Below are 15,526 nucleotides of genomic sequence, written 5' to 3' on the forward strand. Positions count from 1 at the left end.
AGATTCAGTTCCTTGAACTTGGCTGGAAATGCCTTTATCTACTGAGCCATATTACCAGCTACAGAATCATCATATTTTTAATTAATTTATTTATTTATTCTTCTCTCATATATTACATCCTGACTGCAGTTTCCCCTCCTTCCTCTCCTCCCAGTACCTCTCCCCCCCCCCACCTCCCCTTTCCTCTAAATCCACTTCTCCTCATTTCCCTTCAGAAAAGAGCAGACCTCTCAGGGTTATCAACCAAGCATGGCATAACAAGTTCTAATAATGCTAGACACATATCGCATATCAAGGCTGGATGAGGTAATCCAGTAAGATGAAAAGGGTCCCAAAAGCAGGCAAAAGAGTCAGAGATAGCCACTGCTCCCACTGAGGAGTCCCACAAGGACACCAAGCTACACAACCATAACATACATGCAGAGGACCTAGGTCAGACCCATGAAGTCTCCCTGGTTGGTACTTCAGTCTCTCTGAGAACCTATGAGGCTGGTTAGTTGATTCTGTGGGCCATGTTCTTATGGTATCCTTGACCACTCTTGTTCCTATAATCCTTCCTCCCCCTCTTCCATGAATTCCTGAGCTCCACATAATGTCTGGTTATGGCAGACATCGTCTTATAAACATCATACATTGCCATTCTATCAACATACTTCTGCTGAGGTCTTTATCCCATATCAGGAAAAAACTAACTCTTTAGAAACAAGAACAAAATAATTCATCCTCTATTGGATATGTGTGTGTGTGATTTCATCATATATATACATATATATGTATATATATATATATGATTTCATTTAAACAACTACCCCAAAAAGATCATTCCTGTCATAATCAATTACTGTTAAATGCTGCTAATAAGTCTACCCTGCTGGGATAGTCCTTAGGATACACATGAACTTGCCCAGAGGTAGAGAAGTTCAGATGTTCTAACTGGCATCTTTTCCATAAATCATATTTCCTCTTCTACCCCAAAGGGATTCAAAGAAACCTCTAAAAAAAAAAAAAAAGCAAACACGGGATTCTTGAGAGGAAGACCTAGACCCCTTATATCATACATGCTATGAGCAGCAGTTAGCACAGCTGGAATGATAGAATTAAGGATGATCATCCAAAATTTGTGACTAACTCCAGAAAGTTCTATTGGTTTTGTTCTGCTTTTAAATTTGAATTCATTAAGTAGGGCTGTCAGGATTAATCAACATATTGTCCTTATTTCTTTTTCTTAGCTAGAGTTAAAAACTTCCACAGAACTGTCCCTGAGTGTGAATGTCTGAGAAGAACACACACAATACACACACACACACACACACACACACACACACACACACACACACACACATAAAGAGATTTGAACAATGTACACTTATTGCCTGGGTATTACTTTCTCTGTTTCCAGAATCCATTACAGAACTAATGACCATGTTTATTTCTGCAAACTCTGTCTTCTTTTACCTGTATTCCCAAGTGACCTCACAGCAACGAGAAGCCTATAATAATTCCTTTTTAACACTTTCTTCCTGAAACCCTCATTTTCCACCCTTTTAAATGTAAGATGGAGGGCTGGAGAGATGGCTCAGCTGTTAAAGGCTAGGCTCACAACCAAAAATATAAATGTAAGATGGAAGTACCTCTTCAACAATTAGGAGAAACACAAAATAAAAATGAAAAAATTTGCTTACTTACAGGTCCTGGCAGGTACAGAGCTTGCCTGGAAGCTACACACTACCAAGTCAGAGATACAGGTAGGGAGAGAGGAGAACTCATGGGAGAATTTTATTGGTCCAGGGTTTCCTACAGTGGAGTAAAGCAAATACAGGGTCCAGAAATACTACTGCATGCCTTCACAGTGCATGTTGGGTAGAGTGGCCAATGAGGACAGTCAAGTAGGGTGTATAGACCTCCCTTCAGAAAGCTATCATTGGGAGAAGGGGGATGTAGTGCCCATCTGGACTGCAGCCACAGGTGATAGAAACTCCAACTTTCAAGACTGACTGAGCCCTGATTCTGGTAGGAAAAAATAAATGAGTGTGTGTGTGTGTGTGTGTGTGTGTGTGTGTGTGTGTGTACATATAGTTTAATTATGTGTTATGGGTGTAGGTATATGCACATGAGTGCACAAAGAAGCCATTATGTCACCTGAAGTTGGAGTTACTAGCAATTGTAATCTACCCAACCTGGGTGCTATGAGCCTAACTCTGATCCTCTACAAAACAGTGCATACTTTTAACCACTGGGTCATCTCTCTTGTCCTTATAAATGAATTTAGAATTAATGCTTAGGCAACATAAAATTTTAAAGAATTCACCACACCAATAATGGGCACTTTCACTTAATACAAATCCACTATCCCAACTTTATTCAATTATAGGCAATTTCATAATGACTTTTGGCTAGATGACATTGCCTCTAAGAGTCCACATAATAATACAAAGAATAAGAAACATATAAGAATACTGTAGTTTAAGCTACCCAGAGATATAGAAACTAATTCCAGATGCAGCGTAATGTTTCCCAATTTTCCTTCAGATACTCATGTAAAAATGTGACTCACAGAAATAATTGGTTTATTATTTTTAAAGGCATGCAGTATACTTGAAATAAGTTGTCTTTGTATAACTCATCATTATTTGCAATGAATAAACACCAATACAAATTTTTAAGTCTGAAGAAAACTATCTGATATAAATATAATGAAAAAATTGTTTGTATGATTGTTTAATTCTGCACTTCCCAAAGTACTTTTGACAGAACATGAATCCCATGAGATGTTTTGTCAAATGGAAGGCTCCCATGGTCAAATCAGCCTGAGAAATATAGCCATCTCTAATTTGCCCTCCCTTTTGGGAGTTCACGATACTCCCAGGACTCTGTAAAACCAGAAGCCTGGTTTAGGGATAGTTTCTCTCCTGTTTTGTTTTGTTTCCCATGAAATATTCTTCAAATATTAAAATATTCTACAATCCCACAGAACTGCTTCTGTTATTGTACAACTTATCTAGAGTGTGACTTTGATAGAAGTGAAAGGGAATACCACCTTGGGGAGAGATCAACCAGTAAAAATTGTAGGGAGCACTCACTACCAGGTAAACTTGCATTTCTAACTGTGCTGGCTTTTGAGGTTATCTTAACAAAGTACCTTAAGCTTGGTGTCTCAAAACACTAGAATTTTCTTCTTATTCTCTTATAGTCCTGGAGGCTACGTGTCTGTACTCAAGTTATCAACAGGGCTATGCATTCTTCACATACTGGGATGAGGGATTCGTTTTTGCTGTCTAGCCTCTGGTAGACACCAGCAATCTTTGGCAGTTCTTGGTTCAGAGTTATATCAATTGGTGTGATCCAACTGTGAGGGTGTTGTTTGCTGTAGTTTTTCTGTGTCTTCATATCATCTTTCTATATGTGTCCGTGCCTCTAGCTCTTCTTTGAGAAGCTTTGGTCATATTGAGCTTGGGGCTCACTTTACCTAGCATGATTGTGTCCTAACTTACATTGCTCATGGTACTACCTCCAAATAAGGTTGCATTTACAGATAAATGAGGTTAAATACTCATGAGTGCTATTTTGCAAGACATCATTCATCCCACAACAGGGATCTATACCATCTATCTCGTGAAATGACTGTAAGGAATATACAAGAGACTCATCTACATAATTCCTCATGAACAAGCACAGAGGTTCCTTTCCTGGTTGATTCTAGGATCTAGCAAATTGAAAATAAATACATATACTCATACTCTATAAGGCAGATTAACTCTATATAACCCAACCTGATATTTTCACAAATATATTTTAAGTGCTTTGATTTATGATTGTTTTGTTCTCTTACTATAAAAATACATTGGAATATGGTATTTTGTGGTAACCTGAATCTATCTTTCCCAGGCTATGATCACTCATATTTGGCTCCAGAATGAACTTCCCTTTCATATTCCCTTGGAAGTGAGAGCTGTGATTCTGACTTAAAGACAGGAAAGGTTGTGCATCAAAGGACCTTGACAGTCTGGTATGTCATTCTCATCACTTCTCGCTTGCAACCAAGCAGGCTCCTCTCTCCAAGGGCTCTGGCAAATTCTATTTCCTCAACAAGTCATTTGTAGCCCCAAACCCAGGATTCATTGTGTAACAGGGAGTGGTGAGCTGCCCCATGCTCAGTACATATCAGGATCTCTGCCAGACTTTGTCAAGCTCCGGGTGGGTATAAAATCGATCCCTAGTAGCCACTGGTGGTTTTACTTGATAGCCATTCTGGACGCTCTGATTTGGTCATTTTATAGATATGATCAAAATCCAGAGACATAGAATAGCTAACAGGCTCAAGTTCACTCTCCAGGTTAGTGATAGGGTGAGGCTTTGACCCAGTCACCACCTCTCAACCCCAGCCCCACATCGTCCCACGCTGAACTTCATATCCTGCGCGCTGTGTAAATTAAAGAAAACACCTTCTCTAACTGAGAGTCACCTCTTGAGTAGTGAATCAGTCAGACATGTTAGCCAACAGAGCTGTGAAATGACAACAGCCAGAAGGAGATGTAAAGTGTGTGATAATGTTTCAAGAGGCAGCCACCGGTCCGGGTGTGAGGCGATGATAATGTAGTGTTTCCCTGACATCCCAACACATTAGCTAAGAAGAGAGAGTCAAGGATCCCAGACAGAGGAACAGTACAAAGTTCCAAAGCTGAAAACATAAGGTAAGTATGGAGAAACGTAAGCCATGTACTACCATCCAGGAAAGACGTACAAAAGCAAGATGCAGTGCAAGAGGAGTCCGTGTCCATAACAGGACGTCTGGGTTTTCTCCTCTGGGCAACGAGAGCCCTCCGATAGGTGGGAGCTCATGTCTATTTTTTAGAGAGGTGCTTCTGGTGGTGGATGGAGGAGTGTAGGAAGGGCTGGAAGGCTGAGTTAAGAAGCCGATCAAGGACTATGACTGTGGTAAGCAGAGAAGGATATTCCGCTGAGAGGCTGGGTCATGGAGGGCAGCCTACACTCTCTGAAGACACCTCGACTGATAATCTCATGGCACTAAAGGGCTAACAGGAAGGTAGCTTTCATAGCATGGCCTCAACAGCGGAAAGAGTCAAATGAGATAGCACCATCTGGCTCAACACACGTTAGCATTGAAAACTTGGGAATAATTTCTGGAACTTTCCATTTCATGTGTTTTTGAGCCACCATTGATCACAAGTATAAACCATTGGTAAGGAGAGACTTCCACACATTTCCCCTGAAATTCAGTAGGACGAGTTTGACTCCCATCCCTGCTACATTCTATCTCTATAGTCCTAGCCCTCCAAGTCTGAGTTTCTATTTTTAAAATGAAGCTAATAAAGTTAGCACCTTAGGACTGTTTTGGATTAAAAATAGAATACTGTGTTAGTTCTACATTGTGGGTAGCAAACCAATTCTCTTTTACTAGTTCTGTCACACACACACACACACACACACACACACACACACACCTGAAGCCTATGCTTTGATAGATATGTTATACAGATCCATCATGCTGACCTTAGAAGAAACAGCCACTTATAGACTGCAAACTCAATTCTGCCAGGGCCCTGTTTAAGAGATCTTATTTAACTCTATCATTAATCAATGGATGTTCCTTTACCACATCCTTAAAGCATGTGTGTTACACACAGCAGTAGGATTTGATGGTCCAGGAAAATCTGTAGCCTGTTAGGTCTCTCTTCCCTTCTCCCTGCATCTAATTAGCTGCATGCCCAATTCCTCTGCAGTATGAGGCTTTTGTTTGGATAACACCCTTCAGTTCATAACTCTCCTCACAATTTTGTTTTTTATTTTATCCCTAAACTTTTTAATATAGCTGGTTCTTAGCTCCCATAGCTCCTGCACACTAACGAACCTCCTGTTTGACAGTTCTTACAAACGTGTCACTTACATTTCTCCTTGCTATGGCCAAATGCCTGACAGAGAGCAACTTAAGGGTGGGAGGGTTTATTTGGGGCCACAATTTAAATGCATATAGTCCATCATAGCACAGAAGGTGTGTCACATGAGCACAAGGTTGGATGATCACATTCAATCCAGTCAGATGGCAGAGAGCAGACAAGAAGTAAAGCTCATATAAAACCCCAAGCTCTGCCTGCCCCCCATGACCCAATTTCTCCAGCAAGATTCCATCTACGAAAGTTTCTATGACCCTCCAAAGCAACACAACCACCAGAAACCAAGTGCAAACACATGAGCCCATGAAGGACATTTTATATTGAACCCACAACAAAAAGAGGTTTTTTTTTTTTTTTTTTTTTTTTTTTTTTTTTTTTTTTTAAGGTAACAGACCCAAGGCTGGATCTTAAGTAGTGTAGACACATTGAGCAAGTGGCTTTGCCCCCCTGGGACTTGGCTTGTGTATCTGCAAATGCCATAGCAGATGTCACAGCTAGCAGACAGATGAGGATTCAATGCTGTTCACTACTATTATTCAATTTCAAATATATGACTTAGAAAGTATCCGGTGCCCTCTAAGTAAACAGGTCTGAAAACCAAAAAGGGCTGCAAGCAAGGCAAGAACACACCCCACCACCCCCTGGGGGTCAGAGGCATCCTGACTGCTCTGATTGTATGCATCAGATTGTATGGCTAACATTAACCAAGCCCCAACCCTCTACCCAGAGCAAAGGTGACCAGTGTCACATAGCCTGTCAATGTATACTCCACTCCCACGGCTATTAGGGCAACAATAACTAAGCCTGCTTCCTCAAAATTTAAGATTGCCTCTTTCCCCTGAAGGCTCCAAGAGTAGACACCTTGTTTTGTCTGGCAGGACTGAAACTATGGATGTCAGACTCTTATCTCAGCATTACTAAATTTCTTGCCTGAAGGATAATTCAATTCAGTCTATACAGCAAGCTGGCTATAGTACAGCATAGCTGGCTAGCTCAAAATTCTCCAGGTCTAATATTAAGGAGGCAAAATTTTCTCATGCATTGGTACAAATATAAAAGCAAAGACAGACAGGTGATTGATTTAGATTGTGGAAACCATGCTATTTATTGCCCTCTGCAGCAAGAGAGACAGAGAGGAATGCACAAACTCAGAGTTGAATTCTATCCTTTTGTTTATTGTTCTATGACCTGGGACAGGTAGTTTTAACTCCTGCCTCAGTTTCTTACCAATGAAATGAGAGTAGTGATAATAATCTGTACTTCATGGATTTTCTGGAAGGATGCATATGAATGACACTTAGACTGGAGCCTGGATCACAGACACTACCAGAGAAAAGGCTCACTGTGCCTGCTCCCAAAAGTAGTTCCCTGTTATGCAGAGAGAATGCGACCCTCCTCCAGAGTAGAAAAGTCTGCAAACATATTTGTCTCTCCAAACTCCAGACCACAGAGTGCTGAACTGATATGCCCTTCAAAGCAGGGAAGTAGCATCAGGACTCTTCTGGAAGCCTAAGCGGCAAAGGTAGGGCTGACCTTCAGAAGACACTAAAGTCATCTTGGAAATCAATACACAGTTTCATAGGCCCTTCTGATTTTCTTTTTCAATGGATTGACATAAGCTAAGCTACTGGAGACAAACACAAAAATACAGATAAAAATAACTGTGATTGTCACAGCTTTTAAATGAGGAGCTGGGCTGGTATGGTGGCTTCCAGGGTCATGAGGAAGGAATGGACACCCTGGGTTCCATTCCCACAGACTCAGCACCCTAGAGTATTTTCATGTCCTGATTCTTCCATCTGTCACTCCCAGAGTGCCTCAAAGATTCCCAGAGTAGAAGCCACTTCATGGGACACCAGACTAATGACTCTTGGCTTGCCAAGGTCCATTTGTGTGCCATCAACACCTGAGCTCATTGGGAAAAGGTTTGCTTGTAGCTCCGTTAGAAGCTGGAGCTCATTATTTAAGCATGCATGGCCCTGAAAGCCCCAAGGGGAGGCAGTTCTCTGTGTCACTTTCCCTACTTCAGAGATTGTCAAGAGCTTTGGAGAGCCTTCTCAGGCTATGTCCAGGTCCTTCACCTAAGCACCCCAGATAAACTGAAGCTCCCCCTCAGTGGCCTGTGCCCAGTTTGTTTTTCAATATTGTTGCCTTCTTTTGCAGCCCACCATCAGCTAAGATCTGACATTTAGAAGTCTCAGGATCACATCCTTTCTCTTGGATTCCAACCAAGGGTACGCTGACTCATCCCAATGTTCCACACGAAGACATTTTGGGTGTTATTCATGAGATGTCATGGGTTCCTGGTGTGGCTAGAAGCTCCTAAGGAGCAGTGTCTAAATACATTCTGTTTCCATCAGGGAACTCTCTGTAGCAATAGATGGCAATAGAGAATGCTTGAGGGACTGGTGGTGGAGTGGCTTTAATGTATAATACAGGCCAAACTTCCTGTGTGTCTCCAAATGCACCAAGAAATCTCTTTCTTATGATTGCCTCACCTAATTGGTTGCTCTGTAAATAAAATTTCCATCTACTTTTCTCAAGAAAGGATTCCTCTGGAATCCACCAGGATTGGTGGGAGAGATGTTCTGAAGAGTGTGGGAGATGTTGGGTCATCTGACCTTCATTCTGATCAAATTCCAGAATGATGGTAATCTAAAAAACAATTCAGAAACCCCCAAAAAATAATGTCTGAATTTCACTATCTTGGTTTCATATTTTAGTTCTAATGAATGGGAACATCAAATTGTATGACATCAAATTGTATGTATCAAATTGTATGAAGTTTCCGACTTCAGTTTCTAAAAGTTATGATAGTTGGGTGATTAAGGTTAGTGATCTCTCCCAGTTACCAACTTACCTATGCCCTTCAGCTTCTGTCTGCCTCTCTTTGCCTTTCTCTAACCCATGAGAATGTATGGATGCCACCAGACCCTTCCTTGACTAAGCCAGTTGGCCTTCTTGAAAATACACACATGGCATTGTGTCTGTCCTCCACTAAAAAGAGAATGTAGTCACAGAATATATACATGAGACCCTCTGTAGCACATTATGCAGATACAGATAGAAAAAGAGATACCCCCAAGAGATGCATATTGCCAGAGCCACCTTAGGGGCAAAGATCCATGTGTGGGGCCTTTGAGATGCTCAGCAGTCTAGCCTAAGTATTTAAGTTGGACCCCTAAGACGCTCATTGTGGAAGAAGAGAACCAACTCTAGTCCTCTAGCTTCCACATACATGCTGTAGCATATACACACCCACATATATACACGTGCATGAAATAAATGTAATAAAATTTTAAACTTAAAAAAATCTGCAGGAGTAGAAAAACATACTTAGAATTATATATGCCCAAAATGTGATATCTCATACTTATCCATCCTGTATTGGTACTCTAACAATAGCTGTTCTTGCAGAAAAGGAGTAGAACCAGACAGGAGTGGAGGTGGGAAGGAACTGGGAGGAGTAGAAAGAGGGAAAACTATAATCAAGATTTATTGTGTGAGAAAAGGACCCGTTTTCAATAAAAAGGAAAAAACAATAGCTGTGCCTTTTATTTCTTTTGTAGAACACGCACACGCACACACACACACAGAGTACATTTCTGAACCCTCACCTTTCTTGTTTTCTAATCCACCTCATCGGTGCATTATGGGAAACTGGAAATGGCCGGTATTATCCAGCATCTCAGTAAGGCTGCTGAATTAGTCTATGCTGAATCTCACTTCCCGAATGCTCCGACTGCCAAGGTGAAAGGCGGAGGAACAGTAAATACTATCTGAGAGAACCTTGTGGTACACAGGTTAGGTGACTGCTTCAGCTGAAATAGGAACAGTGACAGTGAAGATGTGGAGGAAGAGCAGGGAAAGAGGGGGACAGGAAGGGGAAGGGAAGGGAGGAGAAGGCAAGAAAAGGACGGGAGGGGAGAGGAGGAAAGAGTTCCTCCTCACAGCTTAATTATCATTTATCCAATTTCAAATTCCTATCTAAATAACATTTCTTCCACACAACAGGGACAGACAGACAGGCAACACAGACGAGAATTCTCTGAACCTTCAGGACTTGACTACCTGTACCACAGGCAGTCTTTGCAATTGTCTTTGCAATTATTGTTGTATACAATTTTCTTTTTACAATGAATGCCATTAGTGTGTTTTTCCTTATAAAGATTTTTTTTCTTTCCTCCAAAATCCAGATCAAAGGTCTGTGAATTCTTAAGAATGCAAAGTCAGGAGGGCTGGAATCTGACTCAGAGGTGACACTAGCCTAGCATGTGTGGGGTCATGAATTCAATCCCTCACACTGACCCTAGAGGCAAGACTCTAGGGTCAAGGACCCTGGGGTAGGACCCAATGCAAAGGTTTCTGATATCAGTGTTCTAGAAAATGATGCGACTGCGCCCAAGCTATTATCTCTCTCATTTGAACAGAGATCTGTGCCTGTTTGAATTAACAATGTGAGCCTTTTTCAAATATTAGAACCTGCGACATAGCGGACTTCCTGTCAAGGCAGGAAGTGGCTTAGGATGGAGAGACTGCTCTCTGTGACAATGGTTTAGGATGAAGAGACTGCTCTCTGTGACAGTGGCTTAGGATGGAGAGACTGCTCTCTGTGACAGTGGACTAGGATGGAGAGACTGCTCTCTGTGGCCGTGGCTTAGGATGGAGAGACTACTCTCTGTGACAGTGGCTTAGGATGGAGAGACTGCTCTCTGTGACAGTGGCTTAGGATGGAGAGACTGCTCTCTGTGACAGTGGACTAGGATGGAGAGACTGCTCTCTGTGGCCATGGCTTAGAATGGAGAGACTGCTCTCTGTGGCCGTGGCTTAGGATGGAGAGACTGCTCTCTGTGACAGTGGGTTAGGATGGAGAGACTGCTCTCTGTGACAGTGGGTTAGGATGGAGAGACTGCTCTCTGTGACAGGTTGCAGAAGAGGTAGCCTCTAAAAGGCTCATTGGAGAACACTTACGTAGAAAAGTCTTTTTTTTTTTCCTTCAAGAAAAAAAATCATGGCTTAATAAAAATAGAAGAAATAATTCTGGATTAAATTCTTAAATTTTCTCAGTTTGATTAATATTTAAGTTTCCAAAATAGACAGCCTCTGCTCCTCTCTCTCTCCCACTTTTCTCTCCTTCCTTCTTGCTCTTCCTCTGGTCAGCTTCCAACCTGTTTATTTATCTATCTATTTTAAGACAGTATTTCAAGTTACCCAGGCCAAAGAGGACCTAGAGCTCCTGATCCTCTTCCTGTCTCCTCCTCCTCTTGAATGTTGCATGACAATAATCATCATGCAATGGGAGTTTCCCTTTAGATATTGTCCAACATTATTACGTTTTCTCTGTGGTTCAATGAGTAGAGATTAGTAAGACAAGGTCAACAGCTGTGACTAGTCCACATCCATGAGTTGCTCTGTTTATACCTTCCCATTCTCCTCAATGGAGTCCCACCTACTGACTGCAATGCCAAGGCTCTGTCCTGAGGTTCTTCATGCAGTACAGTGGGTGAGAACACATAAAAATCACTCCTGCACAAGAAGAGAGGGAGGTCCATGTACTGAGAGATGCATGCTTGGGACAGTGGATTTCAACAGGCCCTCTAGCTGATGCTGATGCTGCATTAGCCAGTGTTCTGAGTAGCTGCATGATCCCTTATGAGTCTTTTCTCCTATAAGCTTAGTTCATGGGACCAGCATGTCTTTGATGTCTGCTATTTAGGGCAAATGAGAAAAGCAGGAGAGGTCCTCAGTTATTAACAGTTTTTGAGCAGATTCTGACACATAGGAAAGAGTCCCTATCATCCTTTCTCCACAAAAGGGGCTTAGTAGAGGGAATTCCTCTTAGGCCTAAGGTAGATAGAGTCAGAAGAGACACAAGTTCAAGTCTCAGCTCTGCTCTTCTGTATAGTTTTTCATCCCTCTGAACTTCAAAACCCTCATCTGCTGAGGGGATGAGAATAAATGGAGAAGTTGGAAGTGGCCTGACCAGCTTGGCTCCTAACACACTGAAGGTTTAGTCTGTGCTAGCCACAACCATGACACAATGGGTGACAGCCATGGACATAACTCAGAACTGGTACAGGGCTTCCTTCCAGCCATCTAGAAAGGGGAATTGGAGGCCATTTTATCTGAAGAATAAACAGAAGGTGCAGTCCATGAACTCAACTCTGTTTAATTTACCTTTTGTTTTTGTGATATGTGTTATGTTTTTATGGTGAGAAAGAAGATAATAAGCTGAGTCATGTGTAAATGACAAACTTTACCAACCAGACAAGTCTGAACATATACTTCTTCGTCTTTCTCCAAATACAGATAACTATTTTCAATAAAAGAGGGTGCATGTTACATTGCTCTTCTGTATCCTGCTTTTTCTAGCCACTGAGACATAGTCATCTTTTATTTTCCAAGTGATATAATATTAATGCCAGCATTTAACTAATAACATGCAGATAAAATAAAATCCATTTAATAAATTCCATAAACTAGTTATTATTTGGGCTGTCAGAATGTAGCCAGGTCCTCTGGGCTCACTACTTTGCTTCTACCCAGGGAAATACCCTATGACCCCAGGGCTTTGCTTCTGCCATCTCTAAAATGAGAAATATATTCTCTATAGATACATGAAAATCTGTTTCTATATTCTAATATATTTCATAAATGATTATGTGCATCTCTATAGATTTATGAAAACATGTTTCTATATACTAATGTATTACATTAATGCTTATGTGCATCAAAGGCACTCAAGAGGTACTCTTCTCTATGGAATGAAAATAAGAAGAAATTCATTTGACATGCTGTTGATCAAATTAAGTTCAAGTATATTCCTGTGGGAGGCTTGGGAAAGAGCAAGGACTGATGCAGCCTGTGTTAGTTGCCTTTTATCTGTCTATTCTTTCTAAGCGGAGAAAGCAGAACACAGTTTTGATATAAATTCAGTACATTTTTTTCTTATAAGGATATGGATCCAGTGAAAACAATTTCTCTTGGAAAGCAGGGTAAGGCATTAGATCCAGTTTTAGCCATCTGCTGTACCTGTGGTATGTTTGAAACTGGCTACACATTAAATGTCCATCTCTTGAATGACCTTGCAAGGTTATGAAAGAAAAGAAATATGGCAGCCTTGACAGGTACTAGCACACAGTGAGCTTAATGTTATCATATTTAGAACCTTCTAGAGTTTCAACTTCTCTAGCTCCTACCTTCCTAAGCCATTGAAACAAATCTACTTACTTCAGGCATTAGTGAACTGAAGATTTCAAGTAGGGTCTCATCTCAGGGCTTGAAGTAGTTGAGGTACAAGAGAAAGATTTCTAAAATTCTTATATGTCCCATAAATTAGCTTTATAACTTAAGTTATTTACAGAGTTAAAAAGAGACTTGCCTTTAATTGCATCTTCTTGTTTCTTCATTCATATTACTCTTAGGTACACATTAGAGACTAGAAAATATTTCAAACAGCTTATTTTTTTAACTGACTATTTTTCATTAACATCACCTGGAAGTTAATAGCAAACAAAAATGCATTAAAGACTGGTCAATACCAGAAAATCAGTTTTTGGTTATTGGAGGGGCTGTTTTCTAATCTCCTAAGATGAAGTGATTCTGATTGAGGTGCAGCCCAAGCTAAAAAGAACGCCAGTGGATGCCCCAAAATGAATGGATTCCAAGCACACAGCCCTCCACATGTGTGAATTCCCCACCGCACCTCTGAACCAAACCACTGAAGTACACCTCAGATGTAATCTTCTCTCTTCCAAAAGCAAGGCTTCTAAGTAGGAAAAAAGTCTTATGGAATAAGATGACAGAATCTATGCCAAATAGGAAAGAATCTATATTGCAAAATCTATACGCCAAAAGAAGGCAAATTTTAGTGCCTCATACAGTAATTCACAATTACGATTTTGCAGAATTCATGGCAGCATGGATAAAGCACACACTTTAAAGGAAGAAATGATTATACACATATTCTTATTTTATATATACAACTATGAAAGAAAGCTAAAATTAGGGAAAAGGAAGGAAATACACCAACAGTCAATCAAGTCTATCTTGTGGTGATGTTTTTTACATTCTACAATATTTTTGTACTTTTTCCTCTTTTTCAGCTTACCACATAAAGAGGCAGAACTAACACTGATAACCAGACAGACTAAGCTTACTTTCCACATGCCACTCCTCTAGGAACCATCAAAGCACAGATCTCAGTAACAAATTAGCACAGGTGGAAACCTACCTGTGCCTCTGCCTTTGGCTGTCCTGGTGTTTGAGTCTGCTCTGACTCCTGGCTTCTCCCCCATAGAACACAGCTTGTTTATTTAAAGCAAAAATGAAACAGCCACTGTTTTATGAACAGTGTCAGCCAATAGCAAGATGAGAAGGTACTTGGGTCAGCAGGACCTCAGCTTTATGGCACTGTCATGGAGTGGGTGCTCGGTTCTTTCTTCGGAAGTCAGAGAAGTTCCAGTCAGTGACTGTCAACCTCTTTCAAGTCACCCTGGAATTGCCCTCCCTATGATGATTGGGTTTTGGTGGGGTTTTTCTTTCCTTTTCTTTCCTTTCTATTTTTCTTTCCATCTGCATCTTTTGCAGGATGTGATGGGCAGGGAGCTGGGGGAGGGGTTTAAGTGGCTGTTATTTCTCCCAAAGGGTTTCTGTTCCCATGCCCAACCCATCAGTGCACACCCAGCTCTGCAGCCTGCTTTAAGCACTCTCATCACTCTCTGACAGTCTCATGTTCTTAGTTATTCTGCTGAAAAGTCTCTGCAAAGGTCACCGATGGTCTCAAGGCACATGTAACGTGTTCTTTCTCCATTTTCCTTTTCCTTTCTCTCTTGCTAGAATAACTAACTCTGGAAACTTTTTCTCAATTTACCTCACTTTTTTTTTTCAACTTTCAGAATGATTCTCCTTTGCCTCTTGGGACTGAATGACAAATGTCCCCCACAGGTTCAGGTGCTTGAACACTGGCTCTCCAGTCAGTGATGTTATTCAGGGAGGGGGTGCAGCCTCACAGGAGGAGGCGCGGCACCCGAAGTGGCCTGTGAGTTTATCCCCTCACTCCAATTCTAATATGCTCTCCCTGCTTCCCACTTTCAGATACAGATAGATGTGATCTCTCAGCTTCCTGCTCTAGCCACTCGCCACCATGCCTCCCAGGTCATATGGACTCTCTGGAATCAAAACCCCAATAAACCCCTTCCTTATGTTGCCTTTGGTCATGATATTTTACTATAGCAACAGAATAGTAACTAATACACCCCCTTTTCAGATTCCTCTTTTCCCATTAATTTTCCAGGTGCAAGCTTTTTCTAAATAAAGATTTGCCTCCTGCCGTCTTTGTTTCTTCTTCCCTTGCCTATGTATAACTTATCCTCAGCCAAATCCATTTTAAAATCTATACCATCTCTAAAATGACCCATGAATACTCAATATAATCTTGAAACAGAATGATCAACCTAGAATTCTCAAACTTCATAATTGCAAAACAACACACTACTATAGCAATAATAACAGTCTAGTTGATATACTTACAGACACAAGAGCCAATGAAACCGAATAGAGTGTTCCAAATTAACCCTTCCATACATAGGTAAATCATTTTGAACAAGGTGTCA

Source organism: Mastomys coucha, unplaced genomic scaffold, assembly GCF_008632895.1.
Source record: "Mastomys coucha isolate ucsf_1 unplaced genomic scaffold, UCSF_Mcou_1 pScaffold9, whole genome shotgun sequence".
Lineage (NCBI taxonomy): Eukaryota > Metazoa > Chordata > Mammalia > Rodentia > Muridae > Mastomys > Mastomys coucha.